The following is a 17202-nucleotide window of genomic DNA, read 5'->3' as shown; positions in this document are numbered from 1 at the left end:
GGTTTGAATCTTTAAAAACTAGACAGATAGGGTTTTAATTTGATATATTATACACTTAATTTGGATAACTGTAGCCTCACTGTCGAATAATTTCTTTTATCATCACACACATTTCGGTTTCCACTAAACAATTAGTAGTAAATTAATCATAACTTTCTCAATAAAAATCCAATTGATGAGAGGTTTGAATCTTTAGAAACTATACAGATAAGACTTTAATTTATATAACTGTAGCTCCACTTCCAAACCATTTTTTTTTTTATCATCATACATATTTCATTTTCTACTGAATAGTCAGTAGTAAATTGACCATAACTTGCTTAATAAAAATCCAATTGATGAGAGGTTTAAATCTTTAAAAACTAGACAAACAGGGCTTTAATTTGATATGTTATACGCTTAATTTGGATAATTGTAACCCCACTGTTGAACCATTCCTTTTATCATCACACACATTTCAATTTCCCGTGTTTCTTGATTTCCACTAAATAGTCAGTAGTAAATTAGTCATAACTTGCTGAATAAAAATCCCATTGATGAGCGATTTGAATATTTGGAAACTAGAAAGACAAGGCTTTAATTTGATATATTATATGATGAATTTGGATAACTATAGACCTGCTACCGAACCATTAATTTTATCATCACATACATAAAATAAATTCAATTTTAGTGATGATAAAGGAAAACAAATATTGATATGTAGTTTTAATTGTATTTGTTCTATCTCTTTTTGTTGATTTTTGGATTGATTTTATTGTTTGATTTGTGGGTTTTACAATTATCGTCTTTCTTTATGATGCTATCATCAAATACTTTTTTTGCTACAAGTGGTGGGTAATTCTAATTGCAGCAAACGGATTTGTGTCACATGACCTTTATCTTCATGACTTCTTCAATGTTTCAATTGTTGGAGTTGTTGGAGTTGCCTTCATATTATATTGTTGGAGTTGTTGTTGCCTTCTTTGTAAGTTCTCTTCTTAACATTCTTAATTTTTTTTATTTCTAAAATAATAAAAATAAAAATAATTCTTTTTCTCTTCTCAACGACCAAAATCAGTTTTTTCCTTTGGCTCTGCAACTCTCTTGCTTAAAAGTTCACATATTTCAACAAGGTTTCTCTTTCTCTGATTGATTTATAGACTTATCAATAATACCCAATGGGTTATCCTATAATTTTTTTTTTATTTTCTTGATAAAATTTTAAACTTTTGTTGCAGATATCAAATAGTGACATATTTGCGAAGAACCATGATGATATGGATTTTGAGTTCAATTTGTGGATATTTTATTTATTGATTTTTTAATTATCAATTCAATATAAAATGAACTTCAATATAAAAAATATATATTTAAAACGCAAAAGAACCAATAATAATGTAAAAAAATATAATAAACATACTCGCACAATGCAACTTGAAAATGAATATAAGTTACAGAAATTGCTGAATGTCAATATAAATTTTAAGTTTAAATAGCTGACCTTGATAATATTCAGGTGATATTAAATATCATACACGATTCACTACAAAATACTTACATCGAATATCAAAGATATGTCTGCCAAAATAATATCAATTGTACAAGGTGATGATAAAAATATAATTAGACTATATAATATTCAGGTAATCTTATTAAGTTGGATGAATGATTTAATAACATCTACGTATAATTGATATTAATAATTATACATTGATATTAATAATTATACATGTACAATTATTAATTTTATCTTAATACAACATTGTGTATATATATATACAATTAATATTTATTTTAAAATTTGTATAATTTAACAATTATTATGTATTAATCTAATTAGTTTATTTTGTTAAAATAAATTTGTTTACAATCTATTTCAAAAACATTGAATAAACATAACCGTGCAACGCAAGGGTCCATGTCTCAAGTAAAAGCTTAATTGCCTTAGTTTATTTTTCTAGAAAAAGATATTGCCAAAATTGACTCACCATTTACTCTGTAATCTAGTACTTCCACAAGAGTTACAATACATAGTTACGAAGGCATATGAATAATTTTGTGAGAAATGCCTCTCGAAATATAATTAGATTCTCTCTAAAACAGCCTCCATTACTGCAATCTTTGAAAACTGATGGAGGTATTGCTACAGAAAGTAATAAGATAACCACCTATCAACCATTTGAAAACATTCCTTAGGCTTATACTCTGGAGCTGTGTGACCTCCTCCCTGTTTAAATGAACAAATTAAATATCAATCTCAATCCAATCATATAAAAATTGAGCTCTATTTTATAATTTTCTCCCGTCATTTAAATTTATTAACTCTTATTTAACTTTCATTTATTATTGGTTTGTTTATGTAAATATTATTCCAAACAAAATGAGACTCAACGTTACCTTAACAGTTGCAAAAACCAAACCATCTCCAATAGTAGCAGCTTCGGAAAGCTTCATTGTGAATCTATGAAGTAAAACAAAAGGGAAACTGAGAGAGTCAATTGAAATAAAAAAAGAAAGGAAAAAGAAAGGAAAATTTAGAGACAAACCCAGCAATTTGACCCTCAACGAACCATGGTCTCCAACCATCAATGGTACTCAAATTGAGAGTTTTGATCCAAGAAAGTGTACCCGTGTATGGAATCATCATGTCATGATCACCACTGCAATAGAAAGTTTGAAATTAAGCCACAAATAATAACAAGATTAAATCTTTGAGAAGAAATGACGGAGGAAGTAAACTAAAAATACTGTCAAACACCTGTATATCAAAGCTCGATAGCCCATTGCCATTAGCGTTCTGTGATAATACACCGTGCTCAAGATATCACTATCATAATCCAACGTTTTGTTGCATCTCTTCCAATCAATTATAGTTCCCTGATTGCAGCATAAAAGAGAAACAACATTACAAAAATTCAGCCTACCTTTTCACGCTTTGAATTTAGATATTTGAATTACATACGTTTCTGACGTAAAGAGCTCGTTGCACAGATTGATCGTTCGCCCAGATATATGAGAGCACATAGTCGGAATTCTGTAAGAAATAATAGTCAACTATTCATCCATTCAGGTTAAGGTTTAAAAAGAGAGAACAAGATCGAGGGATTAATAAATTGTTTACCCTACACCAATTTTCTTCACGTTTACTTGAAGCAAAGGCTATATCAATGGGAAGATCATCGAAAAATTTGCGTCCCCAATGAAGACCCTGAGGCTTTGGAGATGCAAAACTGCACTTAGGTTCCAAAATCTGTGCGTCGTTTACTTTTATAGTGCACTGTAATTAATTAATTAAAAATATAAACATGAGTACACTTTATAGTCAAAAGATATAATCGATTTTCTGAATACAAATATTGCTCTTCTTTCTCTTACCATTGCTATTTGTGCAATATCGTTAAAGCATTGGGGACTTGAATATTGGTGAAATATATTCCCCTGACAACTCCGTTTGGACTGACTGAAGTTAACAGATAATAAATGGGATTAAATGAAATACAATTGCTAAAGGGTGAAAAATAGTGGGTAATTATTACCTCATAAAGTTCAGTTGATATAAGTCCAACGCGGTAAAAATATTGAACTCTTGAATTCTCATCATTGTGTAAATCTGTTACGGGTTGCCAAGCGTGTAACCCTATTTCAAATATAACACCAAGTATCCAATAAAGCTGATAACAGTGTCCAAAAGATGTGAATAATTAATTAAACTGTACCTGTAGATTCAACATGGATGTTTTCTAGCCCTATTACCTATACAAAATAACCCTTAAAATTAAGTATTACTTGACAAAAATTTCACTTTAGCATTACTTTTCAAAGATAACGCATACCCTTCGCTATTTCATAAGTGACCATGGGAACGATCATGCCGGAATAGGAATCACCGCTTATGTAAAGAGGATTATTGCTAAATCTGGGATGTTCCAGGATCCACTGCATCAACATAGAAAATATCTTTTGTTAAAATATCTAAGTAGGAATAATTTTAAGCATTTACATGTGTTCAGGGTTGTTCCTCACCTCTTAGAAAATGTAGATTGCTTTGGTTGAAAGTGTGTCAGAGGAATGCCATCCTTTCTGGGTTGTGGAGTAGGAGAAGCCGGTGCCACCGGTGCATCCAAAATATCATGTTTGCAATCTGCAAAATTACTACCACTTTGCCTTAGCCAAAGAAACAAGTTCACAATTTCCATATAACGAGAGAATAATTTAATGAGAATTACCTGAGTCCATGAGTATGATTATCTACAAATGATGGCAAGCTCCCATTGAAAGCCTTATAATATAAAGTAGTGGACCATATATATTTCAAACAGAACAAAAAAAAAAAAAAAAACGATTATAACTTGCTTAATTACCCAGTTAATAGCTGAGAATTTTACTACTAATGGAAGATTGCATTCTCCAAGCTATCTTTATTACATCATAGGCATGGCAGCACACAGACATATATATACTATGTTAATGGTGAGACAATATCATGCAAAATATATATAGATATATTAAATTACAGTCAAGAAATATTTAATTTTCTTTTTCAAGCACGAAATATTTTGGGCCGTATCAGGCACATCATGATACGCTGAATTTGGACCCTCAAGCCTGATATTATAAAATCGGTTACTCTCAGACGAACAACAACAACATTATATGACTGAAATTTATTTTACACTAATACTATTTGAGTTCAGCACTAAACCAAATTCAATTAAAATATCTCACTTGCATGTAAAATATTGATATATAGACTCCATCAAATTGTACATTTATATTGAGCATTGTCAACAAACAAACACAATTGAATTTTTATCTCAATCAAGATGCAAATATTGAGTATCTATTGATTTTTTAATTATTCATAAAATACAAAAAAATAAAAATAAAAATTTAATTACCTATTTTTAGATTATAAATACATAATATAAATCTTTTCGAAGTGTTTTTTTTATTATTATTATTTTTTATTTTTTTTTTTAACCTCTAGCATAGGAAACAATTTATTTGCAAGGAGGGAAAGAAAGATGTTGAAGTGAATCTTTACAATTATCGACATTGTCACTAGTGCTAATGCCGATGAATAAATTGTCTTCTAAATTTATTTATGTATTGTTGGCGATAAGTTGAGGTTGGCAATTCCAGACCTGTTTGGTATACTTTTTTTAATATGATTTTATCCTATTCTAAATAGGATATGATAGGATTATGAGAGTATGTTTGGTACATTATTGAAAAACATTTTTTGAAAATATTTAGATTTTTTTAACCCTCTATATTTGTTAATTTAGCTAAACATCGTCACAATAAAAGTTTATAAATTAACAAAAACACCCTCGCCCATCTAACCGACTGTCAGCCACCACCACCGAAATGATGCATGACCGGCTAGATCTGGTTGGTCATGCCTTGATCTTGCTTTTTTCAGCCAGATCAGTCGTGTATTTAGTCAGAAACGGCTAGATCTATAGCCAAAATCTAGCTGTCATTGACGACTAGATTTCTAGACATCGTTAATGACCAAAATCTACCCGTCAATGACAACCAAGATATGATCATCGTCAACGACCAGATCTAATGTGGATCTGGTTGGAATGGCTAGATCGACACACAATATGCCAAATCCGACCGATCTTGCGTTGTTCCGGCGACGGTTGGCGGTAGTTGCTGGCGGGTGATGATGTCTTGGGTGGGTGGTGGTGTTTTTGTTAATTTATAAAATTTTATTGTGAAATGTAATTGTTACATGTTTTGAGTTGAATATAATATGATTGAATTTTGAATTGAATAGTCACTATTAAAGTAAACATGTTTTTCATTATTTAAGATAGGATAATATAATATAATAGAGTTTGAAAAGTTAAACAAACAAGAAGTTTTTGGATTTTTTTTTTTCACTTTTAATATTTTCATTAGTATTTTTATGTAAATTTACTTTTAGAATTATAAATACTTTTAAAATATTAAAATATTTGTTAAATCCTCCAAACCTTTAAAATTACCCTTTTAGTCTTATACATAAATAAACAAATATTTTTAATTGATTGTTTTTGAATATTTTGTAATCTTTTTCATTTTTAATTAAGTTTTTGAAAGAATTATAGGTGAAGTTATGTACTTATGCTTGTGGTAGCAACTGCGACTGGCCCAAAAAGGGTGTAAATGAAATGGAGACTCCCAATCATGTCGTACAAGAAATCTTTAATGTACTCTCCCACGGCCCACCTAATTTATATTCAATCAAATATTCAAACCACGTACTCTCTATCTAGAACTTTTTAAACTACCAAATTAGATCTTCAACTCCTGTCCTCTGTCAACGTTTCAATATTACCAACACCAACAATTAAACCTTTGATATAAAGAATTAAAATGTACATTATATAGTTGATATTATTCTTTGAGATTTATGTAATTCAAACTCATGATTTATAATGTGTTGTTTCATGATAAAACTAAAAAGAATTGGATGAAGAACATACCCACTTCAAATGCAAGACCGGAGAAACCAGAACAACCAGGACCTCCAGTAAGCCATAGTAACAAAGGATCCCTCACTGGGTTTCTTTCCGACTCGATAAAGTAGTAAAACAACTGCACTTCATCCAAATCTCCCACACTCACATATCTGAATACAACCCATTTCTCACTCATTAATTTTCTAAATTAACTAGAAGAAGAAATAAATAAACAAATAAATACACAACTCACCCTGTTTCTAGTTTGAATGGAAGCTTTCCGGGATAGCCAGGTAGTGACTCTACAATCGATTGAGCTACACATCCGGAAGAGAAAATGAGTAGAACAAAGCATACCCAGAAAGAGTTTTTCATGTCTTACCCGGCAAGTTGCCAGAGCAAATTAAGGAGCCCCGAAATATAAATGTGTTTAAATGAAGAAGAAACGTTTCCTGGATGCAAGAACCATGCGTCAGCTTTCTTCAAATATAGGATACATTCATTTTATGACTAACTGGTTGTACTTTGGAGATTTTGATTTTGATTGGTGTCCCTTTTTCTCGATTGCCTGTAACCCGAAGACGACGTGTTAAATATTTGTTTGTTCAACTGCCATTCAAAGTTGAAACTTGAAATTTTGGTACACCAATAATGCTTAGTGCTTACATTCAAATTGGAGTGATTTAGGCACTTGAAACCTAGTTTCTACTTGTAAAAATATTGCATCTAACTTTCCCATTACTGTGTATAGATAGTCTATCATTTCCGATGGTCTATCATTTCCCGAGAGTTCATAAAATATTCTGTCTCTACATGATTAGAACTATTTTATTTTATTGTGCAGGAGAACATTACCCGATATTTATTTGATAAGTATGTATGAAGATTTTGTTTATGGAAAGGCCGTCAACTTATTTTCCAACTTTAAAATTTACTTAATAACACTGAACGCTACATTAATTAATTAAGAAAATAATTACACAGATCTTTCTATTCGGTTCACATAGATTTAGTTTTGCAATATCCAGGTGATATAACATAGATTGAGTGTGGATTTTTTATTACATGATTAAGAGAGTTTTTTTAGGTGAGAAAGTTGTCGATTAAAAAAAAAAAATTGTTGTCATGGGTGCATAACAAATAATCTAAACCACGTTTGGAGACAATGTTAGTTACGTAGACCAGAAAATTCAAAGTCAAAAAAATTTCAGTTACATATCTAATGTTGTTAGTTGGACTTTCAAAGTCAAAGTAAAAAATTGAATAATTTATTCGTTAAATTTAAGAAATATCATATCATACCGACATATCATGTAGATTTCATGCGTTAATTAAAGGAGTATTTAACCCCATATGTTTTGTGATATTCCAATGAACACCTACTAATTTCAAAACTACAAACTTAAGCATCGGACGGCCACATCAGTAGAACGCATCCACCCTTTGCAATGATAATAAATCTTCTTTGAATAATTACAAGGTTAGCATGTGTTGATGTAAGAATTACACCTACTTGAGTGATTTGATTAACCTTGGTGGAACCAGAATGGATGTGTGCATAATTAAAGATAACCATCAATGTAATAAATATAAAAGTAGTAATGTAAAGAACACAGAAGGTCTTTAAAGTGGTTAGGCAAGTTTTCTCTTATTTGCTTAGATAGCTTATAAGAAAATAATATAGTGTCTAGAATAATTTGTTAACCCCCTCTTCATCGTTGGAGGGGGGTTATATACAAATTTTTTATAAAGAAAAGAGCGAAATTAAAGAAATTACAATTAAAATTGAAATACAACTCTAATATTATCGAGATTGAGCGCTAAGATAGCACCATTATTGCTATTGTCTATCTCTTCCGAAATATCTGGAATCTAAGCTTATTTGTGATCTGCTTGAACAATTATTAGAATTGGTCGCGACTAGCTTATGCTGAGTTGAGCTATATTTGGACGAGCTTATGCTAAGTCAGACAAGTGTTGAATCGAATTGATTCTGGATCAAACTATAACCTCGCGGAACTCTGACTTCTTTGAACTTAATGGAAAAATCGTACACAACAGTATGTATCTTTTAGTTTGAACAAATCTGTTTCAGACAAATCACTCACGTGGTAGAATTCCATTATCTAAAGTTCGGAAATGGATTAAATTGAAATAAGTTTGTGGGGCAATGGGTTACCCATTCTTATTTTTTGTAATATAAATATTTTTAACATATAGTGTACATAGTATTTACAATTTATCTATAAATCAGGCCGGCTTAAGGGGTAGGCAGGTGAGGCACCTGCCTAGGGCCCCAAAAAAATGGAGGCCCAAATTTTTTATAAATTTTTTTTTTTTTTTTTGAATACCTTACAAAAATGAAAATGGTTTATAATTTCTTATCTAAGCCAAGGGGCCCCCCAAAAAAAACCAAAAAAGTCCAAATTTATTATAAACTTTTTACATATATTCCCACCCAAAGTTTAACAAAATAGCAAGTTTGTACCTCTAGTTTTATATATTCTAGTTTATACCCCTAAATTAACACACTGAATCTCTTTTAACAATGGAAGACTAAAATAGTCATTTACATATCTCAAATTACTCGCCCCCAATTCAATTCTAAAATTTGACATTCACATAAATCATCTTCAGCCCTCTTCTGCCACCAATGGTTTGGAGTTGATTTCAGTCAATTTTGGTTCCGGTCGATTTTCTCACCAAAATCGACCGAAATCATCATTTTATCATTTCCCAATCTTGATAGCCCTTGATTTGACTAATTTTTGATGAATCTCGCAACCCAACTCCACCACACGATAGCCATTTCTAGCCTTTTTAGCATGTACTCGACATTGTTGGCCTTCCCCGACACCACCATCTTCCTCCCCTCAGCCTTTTCACCAAAACCCTATCATACCTTATCCGTTTACTCTGTCAATCGCCGGCCATCAATACCTTTTGGGTCATGACTTCTCAAGCCTTTTCTTATCAATCTTGGCATTGGAAATCACCCATTTCACCATCCATCACTTCTCCAACATCCACTCTCCAAAACCCCCCACCAACCTAAACTTGTTAGCCTGTCGATTGTTGTTTACCTCTTCTAGGGATTTTTCATCTCAAAAGACAAAAAAATAAAAAAAATAAAAAAAATAAAAGGAAATAATTTTTTTAATATATGCTTATATTATTAGAGGGCCCCAAAGTAACTCATGCTTAGAGTTACAAATGTTCTAGAGACGGTCCTGCTATAAATTATTTTATAAATAGATTTAATATTTAAATTAATGATTTAATAAAATAATAAAAAAGTCCACAACAGTTGTTGCCCTGTCGACCACCATCTCCGACACCATTTGTATGGAAATTATATGTAAATCTACTCAACTATCAAACACTTACCAGAAAAAAGATGTATATTTTAGCCGCAGGAGGTAGTATAAAATTTGGTTGAATGTCGCTACTCATCGTCGTCGTAGCGAGTTTGGCAACACCACTCATTAAAATGATTGAAACAAAATTCTTTATCTAACCATAAAACTGTCATCGACATCTATATTTGTTGTAGGAAGACTTTAGCCGCCTTTTGCAGCTAAAAATAGTACTTTTGGGCTAAGATCGGCACGTGGTTTCATATGCAAAAAGCTAAGGAATGTTTTTGTAAATTTTAATAAAAAAAATTATATTAATTGATTAAAAAAATTAAGTTAGTAGGTATGTGGGTTACCCAAACCCTCCTCACACCTATTACAAATCCAATGGGCTTACTCAAACTTAACCCAAATCCTTAAAGGCGGTAGGTTGAACCCAACCCCAATGAATTGGTGCGAAATGTCATCACCAGTGATTTCCTACGTGGAATGAAAATTTTAAATTAACATATTTATTACAAATTTCAATCAGAGGAGTGCTACGAACACTTTCTTCCTCACTCTCTCACCCCCATACAAGTGCAGTAGTTTCTCTTCATATTATAATTATTTTATTTGAATTTTAATATAATTACAGCCTAAATTATAAATGGCTGTATTTATTGAAATCACTTGGCTACCATTTCTGATAGGAACTTGCATGATCATGACCGAAGTGTAATTAGGTTTATACGTTTAAAGAGACATCCTGCATGGGCAAATGACTGTTATTAGAATATTAGAATATTTTATATTTTATTCAGCTTATTAGTATTTTATTCAATATAGAATAGTATTAAGAATTGTAGTCAATAAAGAATTAGGTTTTATCATTATGTAAGAGTCTTTTTGTTAATAGGAAAGAGTTAAGTTCTCATGCTATATAAAGCCTAAAAACTTTACGTATGAAAATAAGAAAATTGATAATCCAAATTCTTCAACCTTTGTTCTTTGGAGGCCCTGTTCCTCATATAAACATAATCTATCTTCCCTTTATCATTGGTGCTTTTATTCCCTTCCATGGCTGACAATCCCAAACTTCGTTCTTTGGATGACACTGTTAGCCAACTTTCGAATCAACAGGCTCCGTTGGTAGCCAAATTGGATTTGTTTGAAAACTTCATGACGACTCGGTTCTCACTTCTTAGTTTGCGCAACAACAACAAAACCCACAGACACATGCAAATACATCCACGACTACTGGCAGTGGTTCCATGGGAGGTGAAGATTACATTGGTATGGGTTTCTAAGTGTCGAAGATTTCACTGGTTCTACCTCTTTGTTTAAGCCCTTCTGTTTGGAGGTACCTCGTTTTGATAATGTTGATCCGAAGGCCTGGATCTTCAAAGCGGAGCACTTCTTTAAATATCGTTCGACTTCGGATGATCAGCGGCTCTCGATTTCTTCGTTTCACATGGAAGGACCAGTTATATCGTGGTATCGTTGGATGAATGATAATGGTCAGTTTACTTCTTGGTGTCAGTTCTTGTACGCCCTCCAAGTTCACTTTGACCCTTTTAAGTTTGTCGATTTTACTGGCCAATTATTCAAGCTCACCCAACGTGGTTCAGTAAGAGATTATCAGTCTTCCTTTGAGGAACTTTTAAATTAGGTTTCTAGCCTCTCTATCCCTGTCTTTTGAGTTGTTTTATTTCAAGCTTAAAACTAGAAATACAGCATGAGGTCCGCTCATCTCGACCAGAAGACAAATTATGTGAATTGCAACAACGCCTTCATTCGCCTGTTTTGCATCCTTGGGTGGCCAATTGCTCGAGTTCAAGGTCTAGCTCGACTCTACCGCCCCTTTTGCTTACGCCAATTTCCGTTCCACAGTCTGCCACCTCTGTTACATCGACGCTAAGTTCCCTTCCCGTCAAACAGCTCACGACGGCCCAAATGCAGGAGTGCCGAGACCATGGCCTTTGCATCAATTGTGATGAGAGATTCCATCGAGGCCATCGTTGTAAGGCCAAATTTTTCTTACTTGTGGTGGATGATGCTACGAAGGACGAGGCCTCCCTGAAATTGCCGGCTGATCCCATGCCACCGGATGAACATGAATTGGTTGCTATCAGCCTACATGTGTTATTAGGTCAACAAAGTCTGAGTACCATTCGTCTGCATGGCAGCCTTATGGGTCATCCAATGGAGGTCTTAGTCAATGGAGGATCCACCCATAACTTTCTTCAAGAATGGGTTGCTCTTCACTTGGGCATTCCCATTACTGCCTCCCCTAATTTTATTGTTATGATTAGGAATAGCGAAGTTCAGGTGTTTGTGCGGATTTTGAATTAGTTTTGGATGGTCATCAATTCCTCTTGGATTTATTTGTGTTGCCAATTAAAGGGGCAGATTTAGTTTTGGGCGTAATAAATTATGATGCACATTCTAGATCTTCTAAAAACATTAAGATATTTTGTAAAATAATAATAATAAAGTAAATGAAAAAAATTAGAAATTAAAAAAAAAGGTAGAAAACTGGGGAGAACTCTAGAATACGTAGGTCGGTTGAAACCATCGACTTTACACGTTATAAATAGGTTGTCTTACTCTTGTATCAACTAAACTAACAATAATATTAAAAAAAAAAAAAAAAAAAAAAAACCTTCTATCATAAAATCCCATCAAGTTCTCTACTATAGCCTATAACCTATAGCCCACTTTCTCCATTTCCCCAAAAATCTCACGTCACTTCACTCTTCTCTTCATCAATAAACCAACTCTACTATTTTAACTCCTTCTCTAACACTTAAAACAAGTCATATCCCAATATCCTTTATATTTTCTATACAAATAATTATCAATGGTATCAGAGCTGCGTTCGGTCATTTATCGGGCATAATAAAATTATGGTTGAGACTAGCCGTTCTACTGTTCTTCTTCCATTATTTAACAGAGAAAACTGTGATTTTTGGTCCATCAAAATGAGGATTTAGTTTTGCTCCCAAAATTTGTGGAAAGTAGTTGAAGAGGGACTAACTGTCCTTAAAGATACTTCCACTCCCACAGCTATTGAGAAGAAAACACTTGATGCGAGTTTACAAAAAGACTTCCAAGCGTTATTTGCTCTTCAGCAAGTAGTGTCGGAAGAATTTTTTTCATGAATCATGGGTGCTACAATTGCCAAAGAAGCATGGGATACGTTGCAGGAGGAGTTTCAAGGATCTAAAAAGGTACATATAGTTAAACTTTAATCTTTTAGAAGAGATTTCGAAAATCTTAAAATGGAAGATAATGAGATTGCTAAAGATTATTATTCAAGAGTAAAAGAATTAGTAAATCAAATGAGAGCCTAATGTCACGACCAGCCTGCTTGCCCAAGCATGCTGCACGTTACTTACTGATTAAGTATACTTCAGGGTGAAGCAAACTTAAGAGCTAAGTTAACTNTAATTTTGGTGACAATACAAGAGAAAGTCTCCGTAGAAGATTTGAAAAGCTGTTGGTTGTGAGATCCGTCCACCCAAATTGGTTTTGCAGAAATATAAGTAAAATGAATGAATTGGACAAAAAAACTCAAATCATTGCAGAAACAGACTGCAAAGGATGAAAATTCACTGGAAAAGGTAACAGAAAAGCTTTTGTTCCGTTGGACAACTTTGAAAGTTTCATTAATTTTCTTTTATTTAAGTTGCTTCTTATTTGAATTAAGAGAGTTTAATTAGAGAGTTTTATTCTTCTCCATAATTTTGCAGAATTTGCACTTATTTATGGCTCTCACAGAAGGTAGCTGAGGGTGGAAGTGGGCTTACTAAGTCGGATAAAGGTGGTCTAGGTGCGATACATTTTGCAGCTGCTCTTGGTTATGATTGGGCCATAGAAGCCATAATTGTTGCTGCATAAATGAAAATCGATTTGAGAGATAAGAAGGGATGGACTGCACTTCATTGGGCATGTTAATAAATGTAAAAGCAAAGAGTAGGATAATCACATATCCTCATGGGGAGAGCAGACATGTTAATACATGTTTAGTTTAAAGAGTGTTGATTTATTTTTGTGTGTGTTTATTGACTTATTTTGTTTGTTTATGTGTAATTGTGTATTAGTGATTTTGTATTTGTTTATTTTGGTTGGTATTTGTAGTTTTATATTATATGTTATTGTTTGTTTATGTGTTATTTGTTTATTTTGGTTCATATTTGTTTATATTCTAAATTGAATTGAATTTAGAGTAATTGCTTTAGAGGGTGTAAATGTAAAAAATTAAAACTGCAGAAATTTTGGGGCTGTAACTGTCATAATTGAAACCTGTTAGGGGTGAAATGAAAAAATAAAATCTGGAGAGAGAAAAAACGGATCCACCCGCGGGTCCACCCGTACCCATATAGGGTAGGGCACGGGTCCAATATTTTGGGCCCGTATATTTCGACCCGTATAAGGACCCGTACCCGTTCGTATATTTCGACCCGTATAAGGACCCGTACCCGTTTGACCCGGTCCGTACTCGGCCCACCCACCCATTTTGCCAGGTCTATATACAGGTTGTTGATACAGAAATCTGAACCAACCAGAAAATTCCGATTGACCCTGTTGGAACTGGAATGCATGTGCGTGTGATTACGGATAACCAACAGTAGATGAATAATAATTGCAATAAAGTAAATAGCAAAGAGAACTTTTAAAGTAGTTCGACAAGTTAGAACTTGAGCCTACGTCCACTGTTATCTTATTGTCTTTGAGAGCTTACAAAGAACAGTATAATTCCTAGGAAAATTTGCTTAGAACAATTGCCCAGCCCTCCAAAAACAAGTTATGATGGGTTTATATAGCACCCATTTACATGATAGAGTTGAGATAAGATTCAAATACGTAAGATTAGGAAGTTGCATGATCTTCGGCTACCTTAGTTGGAATCTAAGTCAATATGAATATCTTCCTTCCAAATTGAGTCAATCTAAATATCTTTTCTCCTAATAGGGAATTATCTTCTCCGGATTGACCGCACAACAATAGCTCCCCAGTTTTTGGAGTGCGTAATTGCGCTTCAAAAACTCATGTCTTTGATATGGATGGTTGTCGCACTATAGGCTGTAGTCTTGAACTGAAGAACTTGAATCATGCTTGCCGCGATCTAAGAGATCTTGAACACGTGATCTCAAGCGAATGAGCGAGCTTATGAGATTAATTAGAGAGCATAAAGAGCTTGAACTGAGAGTATAAGAAGCTCGATCAGAAAGCATAAGGAGCTTGATCTAAGAGTGCAAGGAGTTTGATTAGAAAGCGCAAAGAGCTTGATTTGAGAGCATAGCTCGATCACAAAGTAAAGAGAGCTTGATCTGAGAGCATAGCTCGATCACAAAGCATGAAGAGCTTGATATGAGAGTATTGCTTCATCAGAAAGCTTGGAGAGCTTGATATAAGAGCATAGCTCCATCAGAAAGCGCATAGCTTGATCTGAGAACACATGGAGTTTGATCAGAAAACACGAAGCTTGATATTAGAACACAAGAAGATCAATCAGAAAGCACGAAGCTTGATCTGAGAACATAGGGTTAGCGATTTGAGCGCTCGAAAACACGATCTGTAAGCTTGAAAGCGCGATTTGAATGATCTAAACGCGTGATCTCAACGATCTTGAACACGTGATCTGAGCGCTCTGGGAGCTAAAGAGCGTGAGAGCTTGGGAGCTTGAGAGCTTGATAGCTTGGGAGCTAGAGAGCTGGCTTGATAGCTTGGGAGTTATAGAACTAGCTTGAGAGCTTGATAGCTTTGGAGCTTGAAGGCTTGATAGCTAGAGAGCTAAAGAGCTAGCAAGCTCTTTCTAATCTGAGAGATCTGAGCATGCTATCTGAGCTATCTGGCCATGCGATGTGAAGCTGAAGATCAGAGTGATCAAGAGCGCAATCTGAGTGATCTTGCCATGCAATTTGAGAGCTTTGGTTTGGAACAGGCTTCATTTTGATGATAACTTTAGCTGTAGACCTTGGATTTGGATGACTCTTGGACCGTCAAAAATCTAACTCGAAGGGCTACAATTCTTGTCGCTTAGCCAGATTCAGACGTTATCCTACTCAGATTTTCACATTTGATAACATGATTCTAGAAAAAGAAGCTGGGATTTGTCAAAGAAGTTGAGACTTGCTAGAAAAAACATGGAGAGTTGGTGTGAATCAAGCCCTTCCTCTCGCGCCAAAATATTGATTCAGAAATCTGTACTAATTAGCGAGATCCGATCGACCCTGTTGGGATCGAAACTGATGTGCGCGTGATTACGGATAACCAGTAGTAGATGAATAATAATTGCAATAAAGTAAATGGCAGAGAGAACTTTTAAAGTGGTTCGACAAGTTAGAACTTGAGCCTACGTTCACTGTTATCTTATTGTTTTTTAGAGCTTACAAAGAACAGTATAATTCCTAGGAAAATTTGCTTAGAACAATTGCCCAGCCCCCCGAAAACAAGTTATGATAGGTTTATATAACACCCATTTACATGATAGAGTTAAGATAAGATTCAAATACGTAGGATTATGAAGCTGCATGATCTTTGGCTACCTTAGTTGGAATCTAAGTCAATATGAATATCTTTCTTCCAAATCGAGCAAATCTAAATATCTTCTCTCCTAATAGGGAATTATCTTCTCCGAATTGATCGCACAACATAGGTATATTGGATTGCTATTACTAATTGGGATTTAATGACATCTGTCTAGAATTGTTATTAATAACCATTTAATATATTGAATGTGTATTAATAATAATTCAAAAATGTTTGTTGGATCAATTGATCCGGATAAAATAAGGATATATTTGACTTTTTATAAGACGATTCATATATAAAAAGACTTATTTGTCCTTGTAGGATTAAAATATGAATTTCAAATTTCATTTAATTCTCTCTCTCATCATTAAGTGAAAATCAAATTCCAATGACATATTTTCAATACATTGGGTTTGTTACCAATATTTTAATTTAATTATATGTTATTATAAAGTTGACTCAAACCAACAATTATAATGAAGATATTGGTGATAAAAATTCAATTTCAAATAAAGTCTATTTTTCATTACCCAAAAAGCAGTTGCTCTGAGTCAGAGATGCATAGTTCGTGGTGATCAGCCATGGTTTCTATAATATTCTTTTTTTAAATAATTAAAATTTTTACTTGAATCTAATTGTCATTTCAAATCAATTGCAGGACATAAAATTTAAAATAAAATATTATAAAATTTGAGTGTGTACCTAAAGTTAATTGCCCGGACTTGAAATTTAAAACAATATATTATATGATTTCACTGTACAACTTAAAGTTAATGAAGTCTAAGTCTATACAGTAAATTCAAAAGTTAATGTTTATAGAATCAAATTTTTTACTTTAATCTAAGTGTCATTTCAATTGCCAGCACTTAGAATTTAAAATGAAGTATTAT

The 17202-nt window shown here is 33.3% G+C and overlaps 1 pseudogene; it reads right to left on the bottom strand.

The window, feature by feature from the left end:
- Window positions 1-1910: 1910 nt before the first annotated feature.
- Window positions 1911-6985, bottom strand: LOC116141317 (annotated as a pseudogene).
- Between the last annotated feature and the right edge of the window lie 10217 nt (window positions 6986-17202).

This window comes from Pistacia vera, unplaced genomic scaffold (genome assembly GCF_008641045.1).
Source record: "Pistacia vera cultivar Batoury unplaced genomic scaffold, PisVer_v2 Contig397, whole genome shotgun sequence".
Classification (NCBI taxonomy): Eukaryota; Viridiplantae; Streptophyta; class Magnoliopsida; order Sapindales; family Anacardiaceae; genus Pistacia; species Pistacia vera.
The sequence above is the reverse complement of the archived record's forward strand: the minus strand, read 5'-3'. Positions and strand labels throughout refer to the sequence as shown.